Source organism: Monodelphis domestica, chromosome 7 (genome assembly GCF_027887165.1).
Source record: "Monodelphis domestica isolate mMonDom1 chromosome 7, mMonDom1.pri, whole genome shotgun sequence".
NCBI lineage: Eukaryota > Metazoa > Chordata > Mammalia > Didelphimorphia > Didelphidae > Monodelphis > Monodelphis domestica.
In genome coordinates this window covers 77,972,714-77,988,403 of record NC_077233.1, presented here as the reverse complement: position 1 = coordinate 77,988,403, position 15,690 = coordinate 77,972,714, and the positions used below count along the sequence as shown (strand labels likewise).

At 36.7% G+C, this 15,690-nt stretch overlaps 1 protein-coding gene and 1 pseudogene across 1 annotated transcript in view; one reads left to right on the top strand and one right to left on the bottom strand.

Moving 5' to 3' along the window:
* Nucleotides 1-15,690, top strand: part of VWC2 (von Willebrand factor C domain containing 2) — a 223,404-nt gene that overhangs the window by 193,638 nt on the left and 14,076 nt on the right. The gene's annotated exons all lie outside the window — the stretch shown is intronic.
* On the bottom strand, nucleotides 2,708-8,204 carry LOC130455446 (Y-box-binding protein 1-like; annotated as a pseudogene).

Here is a 15,690-nt window from a genome sequence, read left to right as displayed (position 1 = left end):
CTTCAAAAAATTGAAGGAATAAAATATGACGTGAAAGCCAAACTCTTCCCATAAAACTTTAAAATGTATAAAATTAAATAGACAAAGGCTATTCTATATCTGATTGGTTAGGTTATATTTACTCTGTTATCAGTCAGAATTCCAGACTGTGGGATACAAAGGAAATGGAAAACAAAGGGATAAAAGAGAGAAACAAAAGGAACCACAAAAATCATAGCTGTGTGATCTAGTTCATAATGAATGTTTTATAAACCTTAAAAACTCTAAAAATCTAATGGCATTACTATAACCTCCATAACCTTCAGTTATCTGTAAAATTAAAGAACCAAACTATACTATATTTGTGATACTTTCCAAGTCTAAAAAAAATTACATTTTTCACTCCAAAATATTTTGTTCTGTTTCTATGTTAGTTCAGGCTTTCTGCATCTAATATGCATCCTCTACTGCTGAAAGGTTTGGATAAGGAAGAAAGAAAAGAAGGAATTTCTCTATTGCTGTCCCATTTGGCAAGGGCATTTAGGAACACATCACTTGTGAATACTGGAGGTATTTTAATAATTCAAGTAGTTGAATAATCTCTAGCCAAGAACCCATCATTCCTTTATCTTAGGCTACCATCCAGAAATGTAAATCCCATTATCAGACATCATCTTCTTAACCTGATATTCACTTCCAAAATCTACCTTTCCATTTCCTAAGCCCTTACTATCAATCAGTGGCAGTGATGAAAACCTTGGCCCCTAAGGTCTTCATTATCTTTCCCAGGACTTTAAAATCCTTAGCAACATTTTCTAGATTCCCTTAGTTGTTATCCTTTGTCCCCAGGTGCATCAGCAAGAAATCATTCACCACCATATACTAAATACATGCCCCAAGAAAACATCAAACTTCTTTGTTGTTAATTTTAGATCAACATAAATGATTTCTGTATTCATCAAACCACTACTTATCTCAGAAACAGAGCTCAAAGGGCTTTAGAGGATGTCTGGCCCAGCCAGAATCCAAACAAGAATTCTTTGTTACAACATATTAAAAACCTTCAGGGGGCAGCCAGATGATTCAGTGGATTGAGAGCCAGGCCTAGGAAGTCCTAGGTTCAAATCTGGCCTCAGATACTTCCTAGCTGTGTGACCCTGGGCAAGTCACTTAACCCCCATTGCCTAGCCCTTACCACTCTTCTGCCTTGGAACCAATATACAGTATTAATTCTAAGATGAAAGGTAAGGTTTTAAAAAAACCTTCACTGAAGAGGAGAGCAAGTACCTTCTGAAGAAACTCATTCCACTTTGGGATATCTATAATTGTAAAGAAAATGTTCCTTACCTGGAGCCCAAAATACGCCTCTTGTGACTTTTTTTACCCATTGTTCTGAGTTCTTCCCTCAGGGACCAATCAGAATAAGTCTATTCCCTCCTCCATGTGTCAGCCCTTCAATTAGTTGAAGGTCAGTATCATGACTTCCTCCCCCTCAATCCTGGTGTCATTTTTTTCCTCCATACTAATCATTCTCAGTTTCCTCAAAAGATTCTCATATGACATGACCTCGTGGTCCTTCATCCTGAAACCCCTCCTATTGTTCTCCTCTTTTTCAATTCAATTTCAATTTCATTCCTTCCAAAATGCTGTGCCCAAAACTGAAGCCAGTATTTCATACTGGCTTCAGTCAGGGCAGAGGAAAAGAAGATTTTCATCTTCCTCATCCTGAGATCCTTGAGACTCCCAAGACCTTTTGACATTAATTTGGGTCTAGATATGAGTTTGAGATACAATAGAAACACATTCACATCACAATGTAATAATGGCTTACAAAGCACTTTGCACATAATGCTATGAAGTAGGTTGTGTAAGCATTTTTGTGGTGTGGTGAATTTGGAGGGAGTCTTCTTTTGGTCCTACTGGATGACTGCTCATACGATTGCATCTCGGCATCCACATCTTCCTTCCTTTGAGCACAAACATCTACCTCCTCTTTAGAGGGTTCTCTAATATTTGCTATTCTATCCTCTTCCCTTTCAATCCTTTAGCACCTTCTTCCACCCGCCATTTTCAACCCAGTATTCCTATCTCCGCTTCTTCAGATTCTTGGAAACTCAGATTTAAAGGAAAATGGAGGAGAAGACAAAAAAATTCTCTTAAGTAGGAAAAAAAAATAAAAAACAAACAAACAACCTACCCAGCAACAGGGTGCAGTAAATAGAACACTGGCTGGGAGCCAGAAAGACCTGAAGGGAGATTCTGTGTCAGAAGCTTACTAGCTATGACCTCCAGGACAAGTCACTTAACTTTAGCTCCTTTCTTTTTGCTCTTCATTTATTTAAAGACTTTTATTAAGAGGTTCTTGCAATTTGTATAGTTTTGAAAAATTCAGGTGTATTTTTATTCAAATTGAAATTTAGCTTCTTAAAAATCTCAACTTGACCAGTTAGGAAACATTTTTTTTTTAAAGCTTTAGAGCTATATTGAGATCAGGCTTTAAAAAAAGTTTGTTATTCACCAAAAGAGACTTCTTTAGGTAAAAATAATATAAGCCCCGAGTTGTATAGACATTTCAGAGAGTTCTAGTTATCTGGTTAATAGCAAAAAGCATGAAGTTAGGTCTTGCCTTCTAAATCTTTTGTCCATTTCTTTTTATTGGTGGAATCTCATATTCTTTCTTCTTGTATGATGATCAAACCAGATGATGGTAGAAATGGTAAAATGGCTTTTACTCAGCCCAGCCTTGCTCAGTCTCTGAAGCAGATATTTCTTAGCTGGTGGTTAGGCTGCTTTTGTCTCTCCGCTATTTTGTCATTTAGGGTTCTCTGGATGTCTATATCAGTAATTGAAGTTACAGTGGCCATGGCATTGAGGTGGCTGCTAACTCTGGGTCTCATCTCTTTGGTTCTTTTTGGCTTCTTCATTACCTTCTTTTCTAAGCTGTCTTTGATGAGAAGATTCTTGCAGAAATCGTGGTCTATAACCCTGATACATAGTCTATCTCACTGGTCTGCCTCATTCTCCTTACCCCTGGTTGCCAGCACCCTCCAATATTTCTCTCTGTTCAGGAGGGCTGCCAGTAGAGATGCCATGGTAGAGGGTAGCCTTCTGGACCACTTTCTAATACTTCTTTCTTTTCCGTTATTCTAGTAATTCTGTTGGATAGTTCCATGGAGGACCCCTACCACATGAATAATGCCAGTAATAGTTACAGGAAGCTGCATATTTACTGCCTTGCACTAGAACACCACCACAGCCTATAACATTAGCTGCCTCTACATCCTTCTCTCCTTCAACAGCATCAAACTCCACAGCTCTCCATCTCCTACACTGAGACAGTACTTCTGTGAGGTACAAATACATCTTCCTTGCTGTCATTCCTGTTGATGAAACCGTAACCATTTCCTACAATGAACCATCTTAATATTCCCCAAACCTTCCTTGAAATGACTTTCTTGTTCTACCCAGTGCTGATGTGAGGCTGCCTAGACCTATGCTCCCTTCACGACTGCTGGTGATTCTGGGCTTGATGCCTGAGATGCTGAGGTCAGGGGAATTGAGTAGCTGCTGGGTCTCAGCCTTGCTACTTATTGTTGTGGTGATGGTGTCTGGGACCTGCTGTGGGCAGCAGGGCTCCTGCACGGGTGTGATAGTAAGTAGGTAGAAGTGGTTTGGTGCTACTCTCAGGGCTCTCTGGGGTCCCTTCCCACTATCAATTGACTTCCTCTGCTCCTTTTAAAGTAAATACCACTCTTTGTAGCAGTACGTGAGCAAAATACACACATTTATTGTATCTAAAAAAGTATTCTCATTTTTTGTGTGTACAGTCCAATGATGGCACATATTCAAAGAACAAGGAAACTTAAAATATATTTTTAAATTTGTTTTTAAGTAGAAAGAAAACTATTGCATTGCTTAATATGTTCACATTAAATATAAATTGTTAATATATTTTGAGCTGAGAACTACAATGATAATATTCATGGAATGACAAGAATCTCAAATGTAAATGCCCATTTTAAATTGTTCATTGGCATTTAACAGACTGCATGATAATTTTATAATTACTTATGTACCCTTCAATTTAGCATTAGCTGATTGATGCATTTTAATTTTTTAAAATAGTGAAATGTTAGCAACAATAGCAATAATTGGCCTCTTAATACAGGCTTATAAAACTTAGGATAAATGTCTAATGCCAAAGCAGTATTTAACCTATGATCAGCAATGTCCCCCCCCCCCCCATTTCATCCTATTCTGATGCTCCATGATGGCACAAAAGAGAATTCTTTCAGGTACTTCTAAAATACTCCAGGAATGGGCCTGTTGATGGACTTCCCACTTGTCTTGACAAGGTCTAACATAGATATGCACTAATGGATTCATCATCTGGTGAGCCACCAATTGAAAACCATTTTTGGTCATAGCAATTGACTAAGACACGAAAAGGCACAATCCAGGTCAGTGGAGAGAATGTCTACAACAAGGAGTTCATCATTCTTTTGAAGTATCAAAGTGAGGACCACAATAAAAACAAAGGTTCTCAAAGTTTGGAAGGATATCAGTGACCACTGTATCTGACCTACATTTGCACAAAAATTCCTCTACAACTTCTTTTACAAATGGTCATCCAGGCAACCTATTCCAATTTTAAACAGCTCCTATAGTAAGGAAACTGTTACTAATATGAAGTTGTGAAATCTGTCATTCTGTAAACTGACATTTCTACCAATTCTGATGACTTGAACCAAGAAAAATGACTGTACTCAGGATTCCAAATGCTAGTCCTTCAAATAGTCAACTGTCATCTCCTCTCTCACCTCTGCCCAACCAAAATCTTCACCTCCCGCACAAGCCTTCTTTTCCTCCAGGTTACTGTGAAGATTCACATTTAGCTGTCTCTTGATTGTAACAATGAAGATACTTAGCTCTTTCTTTATTGTGAAGCTAGAATTTTAAGCTACAATCTATTTTTAGATCTTAACTACAAAAAGGTGTTAACCACAGTTAAGTAACTACAAAAGGTAAACTACAAAGAGGTGTTAAGTAACCCAAAAAGATATAATCTAACCAAAGAAGGTGAGAACTAAAGAATGGACAGTTCTGAAGAAAAGTGTCTGCTGTGATTGGTAGATGTGAAAATTTAGAGGAGGTGACACAAGAGAAAAAGGTTTTTAAATAGAGGGAAAAAAAGACTGAAGAGGGAGTCAGATTCAGACATTTGGATGAGTTTGGAGGACAGTCAGTCACCCAGGCTTGGAGTGAAGGATCGATCACTTGGAGCTGAAGGGAAGATGGACATTCGGGGATTTGTTCGAACATTCAGGCACTGACTTGGAAGCGACTGGAAGACCAACACCCAGACTTCTTTTAGACTATCACTGTTGGTGAGTGAAAAGCTGACTTAGTGACCCCCCCTCTTCTGGAGGCATGAAGCCTCCAGGAAAGGCCCAACTTCTTGAGACTCTCTTCCCCTGGCTGGGGCTTAGAAATTCTAACTGGTATCAGAAGAAACCAGAGTTTCTCTCTCTCTCATTCCTTAATATCTTCCTTCTATTGTAAATATTGTAAATAAACTACCATAAATTCTATTTGCTTTAGTAATTCATTTTGGGGTTTAGAATTAAATCTCTGGTGACCACCTAATATATATTTTCAATCTCAACCACAATTAATTCTAACATTACCCATCCTCAATTTCTTCAAATGATCCTCCTAGAGCATAATTTGGAATTTATTTACTCTGCTTTGTATACACTTTAGCTTGTTACTCTCCTACCTTGAATATGGTTCTCAGAACATGACAATGTACTACTATCTGTAGTCTCATCTGTATAAAACAAAGTAAAACTAAAAATTCCCTTTTCTTGATATTATGCTTCTATTAGTATGGTCAAAATTGTTTTTTGGTGACCATGTCACACTAGTGATTTATATAAGCTTGTTGTCTAATAAGATTTTCACTTGACTTGATATCTAAGTATATGTCTGCTACATTCTACTTTTTAAATTGATTTTTTAGCCTGTCAAAGTTTCATAATTCTCAATTTCATATTTAATCTCATTAGATTTCTATTATTATTCTATTCTGTTGAGATCTTTTGTGGGGGGAATCTTAATTCTACCATCCAATACATTAACTATCTTTTCTAGTTTTGTGTTAGCAGCAGAGTGAATAAATATGCCATCTTCCAAAAAATTCATGATGAAAAAAGCTATCTACTGCCATAGAAGGAATTCATGGAGGCTGAATACAGATTGAAGCATACCATTTTTCACTTTATCTCCTCCATGAGCTTTATTCATGTACAAGCAATATATGCTTTCTTATACAAGATGACAAACATAGGATATATATTGCATGATAACACATGTATAACATATATTATTATCTGCTGTCTTGGGGAGTGGGGAAGGAGGGAAGGAAGGAGAGAACATGGATCACAAATTGTTTTTATTAAATATTGTATTGCCATATAATTTGGGAAAAAATCTTTCAAAATAAATAAATATGCTACTAATCCCTTCATTCAAGTCATGGATAAGATGTTTAACAAAAAGGGGTCATGAACAGAGCCTAAGGTAGTACAGATGAGATTCTCCTCTAAAATGGCATTGATCCATGTATTACCATTTTCTAGGTGAAGTCATTTATTTCCAAGTACACCTGATTGGCCTATCATTTATCTCACATCTTCATCCCTTCACATCTCCATTTCATCTCTGAAGATATGGTAAAGTAAGCAAATATGTGAATAAATAAATGAATAAATGCTATGCTGAACTCCAGTTATATATCTAAGACATTGTCTTGATTTAATAGTCTAGTAACCCTATCAAAAAAGGAAATGAAGTTGGTCTGGCATATCTTATACTTAATGGACCCATATTGGCTGAGTGTTATCATTGTTTCCATTTCAAGATGCCTATAACCATTAATATTCACTTTAAACAATTTTTTAAAGAAATAAATGCTCATCAGTCCATGCTTTGGTGAATCCATCTTCTCCCAAGTCAACATTTATTCATCTCTAATCCCAAGGTACTTCTCCTGTTCTCCATTTTCCACAGATTTTCAAGTTCTTTCAATACACTGGAATGCAAATCATCCAGGGCTGTTTATATCAACTTTTTTAAAATGTGGAGAGGAATTAATTCCCTGTTAACCATCCAGTCTGCAATATTTTTCTTGTTAACAAAACTAGAACCAAATTTACATCCTTTATTTTCATCTCATCAACCCCAATTATTGCTCTATTCCTACTTTGATATTCCTTTCCTACTCAAATACCCTTTTTATTGATCTTAGAATACTGGATATGGTGTTGGATTTAGTGTCTAAAAGACAATTTCAAATCTGGCCTCATATGCTTACTGTCTGTATGACCCTGAGCAAGTCACTCAACCTTTCTCTGCCTCAATTTCCTTGACAACAAAATGGTATTGACAGTATCCACATAGAGTGGTTGAGAATAAAATGAGATATTTGTAAAGTACTGTACAAACTTTAAAAGCATATCATTATAAATCTCATTCTTAGCTTTCGGTTCTTGATGTTATTCTTATAGGAACTTATTCTTTAAAAACAAAAAAAATTGATTATTGTCTTTAATCATCTGTATATAGTTTCTAAAAGTCTTACTTTGGCTAATGAACTGTTCCTTGAGCCACAATGGTCTCTTCAAATAGTTTTCCTTTTCCTTCTTCACTGTAAATTTGTTTTCAAGAGCATTATAAACCAGAGTATCTTATCTTTCCTTTCTTTAAATATTTGAAATCTTTTCTCCCAAACCTTGAGGGACTGGTTGGGGGAATAGCTAGGAAAACAGGGAAGGGTGATGTCAAATATGTTTGACTTCTTCTACCTTTGCCACTAATTCATTACCTTCAGAGGTCAAAACCTTTGGTTTTGTTGGGGGTTTGTATGTTTACTTGTATTGCTACTTTAGTAACCAATCCCTCTTTATTGGTCAGAAAGTAATAAATTATTCTTTCTCTATAAGTCACACTGATTCTTTCTCATATCCAAAAGAGCTGGATGATATAGCAAAATTTATAGCTTTGCAGAGCATAGGAATCTTATCAAAATCTTATACCATTTCAAAGAATCAGAGAATTTGAGAACTGAAAGAGATTTCAGTGGCCAACCCATATACAGAGTGATTAAAATATACCTTAAGTGTAGTCATCAAGCTTCTGCTTGAAGGCCGTCCTGCTTCTGCCATCTGGGACCCTCCTACATGAAAGATTTTCAAATACTTGGACAGTTATCCCATCCTCCTCGAGTCTTCTTGTTTCCCAGACTGAAAATGCTAAAGATACCTAGATGCCAGGTACTTAAATCTCCCACTCCATTCTAAACACTAGCTTATCTACATCCTTCTTCAAGAGTGGCTCTCAGAAGGTAAGCACTATATTCCAGAGGATGTCTGAGGAGAACAGAATACAGTAGGACTATTCTCTTCTTATTCCTGAAGCTCTTCCTTTCTCAGCAAAGCCCAAGATTTTATTAGCTTCTTTGGATGCCAAATCACACTACTGGTTTATTTGGGGTCTACAATCCACTAAAACTACCAGAACATTTTTCAGAGCTTACCATGCCTCTTCCACTTTGTTTTTGTGAAGATATTTTGTATCCAAGGCTAAGATTTTACATTTATTCCTAATTGTTTCATCTTTTTAGCTCTCATTCCAACTTATTTCTCTTCTGTCTGTCAAAGTCTCTTGGGATCCTGATAGTCAACTAGTGTGCTAGCCATTCCACTTAGTGTGGTGTCATCTACAAATCTTATGAGTATTCTTTGTTTTTATTTTTAAAAGTCATTAAAAATTGTTAACCCAGCACAGAATATAGTATTCCTGGAGTATTCCACTGGAGATCACTTGACATGTTGACCTAGAACCATTAATAATCCTCTTTGAATATGGCCATTCAACCAATTCCAGGTATCTTAGTCTATCATGCCAATACCTTACTTTAACCAAAGAATAAAATGAGATACTTTAAAAAAGCTGTGTTACCAGTGTTGGATTTGCTTGTACTACATGGGACCAAGGGGAAAAGGAAGGTGTCCATTCCATGGGCCTTCTACAATAAACTGAGTCTTCCCATCTCAGTCTGCTACCCTACTAAGACCACCTGTCAAATCTGTTTCTGAATTCACCAGTGTGGATGAGAGGGTTACAGACTGCATTGCAAGGATTTGGTTTGCAGAAAAACATCATGCAGGAAGAGAATGAAATTCTGCTGTCAACAGGGGACAGGCTAGAACCTCTAGCCAAGAAAAAGGAGATCAGCAGTTAGGAGGGGGTTCTTTTTTCTTTTGAACTTGAAGAGAGAGAAGCATCTTTCTGAGTTCAACCTGTTGTGATCTTCAACCTGTTGTGATCCCTCATCTATCTGAAGAAATCATATTAGCCATCCTTCCTCAGTAGTGGATAGAGACTTTTTCCCTTTGGGTAAGAAAAGAGACTATCCACCCAAGAAGATTTTCAATTGATCTCTTCAATAACTGCACATTCCTCTATATCAGAAAAATACAATAGCCTGCTTCCACAATCTCATCAGGGACTCAGGTCCCCAGACCTGAGCCCTCAACCCCTGAGGGGAATTTAGGTTAAAATAGAAATTAGGGATGTCCTAATTTTCCCTCTATCATAAACCTACCATTCCTAAATACTACAAAGAATAAATAGATCATATTAATCCAGAAGAAACTGAACATCTTATTCATCTAATGTACTAAGGGGATCAGGATAATATTTATCAAGGGAAGAAACCAGAAACCAGAGACTGAAGGGGATTTCCTCCTTACCTTTCAGCTCTGGACTTTGATCAAATCTCTCACCTTCCCTTACGTAGCTCTATCTAAGAGAGTAAGTAGTGCTCCTTTTTATATGTCCCCTCTCTCTCTTAGACCTTTCAAGCTTTGGTTCCTGACCCCCATTAGTACACCAGTCAGCTTTTATATGTCTGATTTCACCTTATCTTGAAGTGTCTCAGGCATTCTAAACTACTTCCCAGCAATGCCATGCCATTACATCCCAAGTGTAACCTCCCACCCTTTTCCAGGTCCTCCTTAGGTATCATTTTCTCCACTAGAATGTAAGTTCCTTGAGATCAGAGACTATCTTGTTTACTTGTATTTGTATCACCAGTGCTTTGTACAGTGCCTAGCACATAATAACTAAATCAATGCTTTTTTCTTTCTTTCTTAAGTATAGCCCATGACATGGGCTATACCTAAGTCTTATTGTGGCAGTCTCTCTAGAATTAACACCAGCTTAGAAATATCATGAAACCAAAGAAAAATTATCTCTGAGGGTCAATCACTAGGACTGAATACTATTCACAATGTAATCCATAATCCAAAGACGCCCAGGACTCTTGGGTTCACATACACTGCAGCTGACCTTGGATAGATATGGGGGGGAGGGGAGATATGACAGGACAGCCAAAGAGACTAGTAAAATAATGTAACCCAAAAGTTTGAATTTCAGACAATATAGACATTTAGTAGGTGATACATTTGGTGAAAGAGTGGATCCCCTACATACTTTTTTACTATGTATTCAGTTCAATTCAACACACATTTATTAATCATCTGTTACATGTCAAATGTAAGGATTGAAAAGAGACCCTAATAGGATCCTGCAGTCTGATGGACAGACTAGCCTGGGGGCAGTGAAGAGTCAACTGAGGATTCTACAAAAAACAACTGAATGCTGAGAGAGAATTTGGAGCAACTGCGGGACTTCCAGCTTTGGAAGGAGACTGAAAGGAGCTTTTTCCTGAGGGTCAGAGGATATCAGAAACCAAAGAAGGGAGAAAGGTCTTGATTTCCTAATTGCTGAGGACCTGTTTTCTACCAGAAATCCTTCATAACCCCCCTTGACTTGACTGCAGCTTGTAAGGATAATTTTAGGGTTGTAACTTAAATCAAAATTAATTTTGGTCTCCAGAGAAAATCCCAGATAAAATACCCAAGTCGGTTGGAAATGTATGGTGATTTTAATATAGAGGGAAGAAATTAAGGTGAAGAGAGAGAAGGAGGGTATAGGATTTCTCCTGCCTGGCCTGTGCCAGGGGAAGTTCAAAGACCTCCACCATGAGGTCTTTGTAGAAGATTAGAGACTTTCTAAGAGGATAGTGCTTGGAAGAAAAAGGAGAAAGGAATCAGCCTAAACTCTGAGAGAGCTCAGTTAAGATGCCTCACCTGAACTAGGCTACTCAGCATCTCCCAGAATAGTATCAAGGAAAACTCACCGCCAAATTGGACAATAGCTGCCACCATGCCAAGATGCCGAAACGCTCAGCACTCTGCCAGCCAGAGCCACCTCTCCCCCAAAAGCACCCCAAGAGAGCAAGTGACGCAAAATATATAGATGGTTTTTACATCACTTTCCTGCATCTTACATGTACCAATGGTAGCTTAAGTTTGGCTTAGGACAGCCTAGGGGTCTGTCAGTTGTTTCTGATTTGTCATTTGCTAGCACATGTCTGTCATAGGCCATCCTCCTAAATATTTAATCCTTAAGTATGGGAGTAGACATTCCTGTTTTTGTTAGACTAAGTAGGATGGAGTAATCTAAAGTTCACAAGCTACTCAAGACTGAGAGGGAGTCAGTTGGACTCTTTGGCAGAGTCAATCTGCCTTCTCCCTTTTGGGTCTCCACCTTTTTGTTTTTCCTTGGATAGATTTATAGAGATATTACTTTAAGTTAATATAGTGTAAGAAGATAAGGGGCAGGGTGTTGGGAATAAGGCTTGAGGCACAAAGCCTCTGGCCAAGGACCTTTGAATACCAAGTACCATAGAATATAGTATTTAGGGTTTTCCTATCCCTTCATCCTATTGCCTTATCCCTCCAACCCTTTTATTCCCCACCTTTTCAAATGAATTTCAGTTTATGTCAGTTTTAGTTTGGATGGGGTTTTCATGAGAAGATAGAGGTTGAGTGAATAGTGAATAAGACCAAAGTCTTGTTTCATCTGTGACAAGCAAAAAACCAGCTTGTCAATGAGTTTATAGGGAAGGGTCCAACAACAAAAACCCTTGCCCCTGAAAGGACTGTCTGAGATACATCTTTCCCAGCAGTTGAACCCACACTCAAGACTCCAGGATATAATTGGTGGTGTGTCCTTGGGAAGAGAGGTAGACAGATTCCTCCTGTCTCTCCCTCTCTGAGTAATCCAAAGCTCTAAGGTCAGCCAACCTTGAGGAAGGAGAGACACAGCCATCTTTCCTCAGAACTTTCAGCTTTCCTTCACATCCTTTTCCTTCCCTTCTCCCTTTCAATCTCTCACTGGAGAAACACATCCATCCAGTGGGTAAAACCCTGTTTACTCCCTCTCCATTAGTAAGAGAGGAGAGTCTCTCCCCATGATATAATAAAAATCTATCCCCATTTGAGGAAAACTGAACAAAGTACCAAGAACAAAGAGAGGACTTTTGCCTCATTGTCCAGGAATAAAATGGTATAGCAGAAAAGACTCTAACCTAGGAATTGGTAGAATTAACCTTGAAACTTAGAAGTGGCCTCTACTACCTGAATATAAGGGACCAGTCATTTTATAAATTTGTTTTGATTACAAGAGTGCCTCCTATACACACAAACTATTCTTTTCTTATTTCTTATTTCTCATTTTTTAATGGAATAAAGGAAAAAAAACTTACCATAGGGACAAATCATTTCAAATTTTCTCATCAAAATCATGTGCAGAATATTGTTTCTTCATTTTGTTAAATGAAGATTCAGACTTTATGATATCTTCTCACTCTAGCATTCTATGATCTTAAAATATCCAAATTCACATTTTATAGAAACGAGACAGAAGTTAGCACAAAGTTAGATTGAAGTGTTCTGTGCCTGAAAATCTTTTCTGGGCCACTTGTGGTATACTTTCGTGATTATTACAGAACTTTAGTGAAAGCCATTTTCTTCCAACAGTGAAAACAGATAAGCCTCAGGGCTTTTGAACATCTAAGCTGTTCTCAAATGACATCTTCTAAACTAAACACTTATGGAACATAATAGTTGGAAGAGACCTTAAGGAGCTTCTAGTTTAACCATCTCATTTTCAGATCAGGAAATACATGGCAGATTTATATAGGCAGCTGTCTGGGGAGGTTCCAGGGAGTGAGAAAGAAGGCAAAAATGGGAAGAAGTAACATGAGAATTTTCCTAGTAAATGCAAGGATCAGTACTGTCAAATAACAAACCAGCATGCGTCCATTCCCTTGCTTAATATGAAATCTCTATGTATGTATGTATGTATGAGAATGCATGTGTATGTATGTGTGCATATATTTGTATATTTGTGGTTACACACACACAGAGATGACCATGAAGAAAAAGAGAGCATAGATCTTTGTGAGTCATAAATGTTGCATAACCAAAAGATCAATTTCTGGATAATGAAGAAGTTACTGTAGTAGAGGAGGCAGTAGACTTGGTCTTGGACTTGGATTAATTTAATTAAGCAATCTGTGTTGAAATCCTGGTATTCTCTAGCCATCAAGAAGTCAATCAAGTTAAGTGCTTACTCAGTGATATAATCATTCTACATCTGTTTCCTTCTCCTTAAAATCAGATATTCTGTTCAACCTTTCATTGCTGTGTTCATAACATTTCAGCTATCACAAGATGGTGCTCCTAAGAGAATGCCTAGGTATAACTTGGAGGCTCGGTGGATCAAATGCCAAATCTGTAGTCTGGAGAATCTGAGTTTAGATATAGCCTAAAATATTTCCTAGCTCTCGGACCTTGGGCAAGTTACTTAATTCTGTTTACCTAGTCTTTTCCCTTCTGTCTTAGAGTCATTACCAAGAGAGAAAGGAAGAGTTTTAAAAAATATATAATATGGAATATCTATGGAACCCACAATATAGTACCTGATCTCATGGTCTTTTAATGTTAATTTTAGCCCATTAAGGCAACCTGATTTATTAATTTCAAAGAATAATGTTACTTTTCTATAAATCTCAGACTGTACTGTGGTAAAAATTAAATGCAATGTGTTTTGTAAAGAAAGATATGTTATTGTAGGGGAGAAGTATGGAATTGAATTATCCTTCTCCTTAGTTATCTCTATTGCCAGGAATTTTTTCATAAGTTAAGACGCTTAGATAGTCTTCCTTGATAATTAGAAATCAGCTGTTTTCTGCTATAGGTAAGAAATTTACATTTTAATTAAATTCTTTTGCATTTATCTACTTTGGGACATATAATAATCATAATTTACTGGGAGGTTTTTGTGGTATTCATTCAAAATGGGACTTATAAGATACCTTATAAGGACAATATATTTGATTAACAAAATTATCTCTATGTATTTGAGGCAGTAATAAAAATGATAAAGAAAGAAGTAATTCTAATTCAAAGCTGCCTGCAATAATTTCCTGATCAGCCTAATGTAATTTTTGGAGATAAAAAGTTTATTTGGGAAAACTCATGTTAAATATATAGGTGTGTGTGCTAATATGATTATCTATGTAATAAATATATACCTCTATATAAATATATGTACATTTAACTATAAATTTAAAGTGTATTATATGAAAATGCATATGTATACATCCATTTTCTTTTTTGGAAACACGAGCTGTCTCCTCTGACCAGCATTAAGACCTAGAGCCTGTATAGTTGGAAATTCTTAAAATCCTAAAAATGACATTATCCAAAATTCCTTTCTGCGTCACCTAGAATCCTTTCCCCTTTTCCTGAGTCCTCTTGTTTGCATGATTGTATTTAAGTTTGCTGTGAATCCTCCCTCTCTCTTCTTCCTCTCGGTGGAGTTAGACAGGTTTTACTCTAGTTTTTTTTTTTAATTTTAATAAATCTTATAAATATAGCACTTGAGTTATTGTGTATTAATTTTAGACCCCACAAGCCTATAAAATGGCATTGTCAAATAAGTTCTAGATGTGTGATTCAATCATTAAAAGGAAGACATTATGAAGGAAGTTGGGCTTTGTTGAAAATATTTCTTTAGATGGTTCAGGCTTAGTGGCAGGAGGTCTTGGGTTAAAATTTGGCCTCAGACAATTCCTAGCTGTGGGATCCTGGACAAAAACCCCAATTGCCTAACCCTCACCACTCTCCTGCCTTGAAACTGATACTTAGTATTGATTATAAGAAAATAAGCATTTTGAATAAATAAATAAATGAATGAATGAATGAATGAATGAATGAATGAATAAATAAATATGTCTTTCACATCTAGAAAGCCCAAAATGGATGAACATTGGTAACATATTTTTACCTGTTGTTGAGCTGGAAACACTATTCTATTTTCATTACAGCTGCAGCAGACTTCGATATATTGTACTCCAAATAATTAATGTTTTAAGCCACAGGTTAACTCACTGCTCTTTAACTGAGTTGTAATTTAAATTAACTATCACATATTTTACTTTTTCCTTCTGAAAGCACTCCCAACTCTTTAACAGTACAGATAATAAAACTTGTTTAGTGAAAATGCATTAAAAGTAAGTTTTAAGCATGTCTCCTGAAACATGTTTTCTCACTATAATTTAGAATTAGATTTGATTCCATTCCCTCTATATTTTTCCTATTTCATTTTTTATCTTTTCCTGTTGAGTGATTGTTTTTATTGCAACTGGCTCACAATATTCTATTCAACTCAACAAATATTTGTAAGAGTTAGACTCTTTTTTAATTTGTAAGGCATGATGAAACACAGTTGATT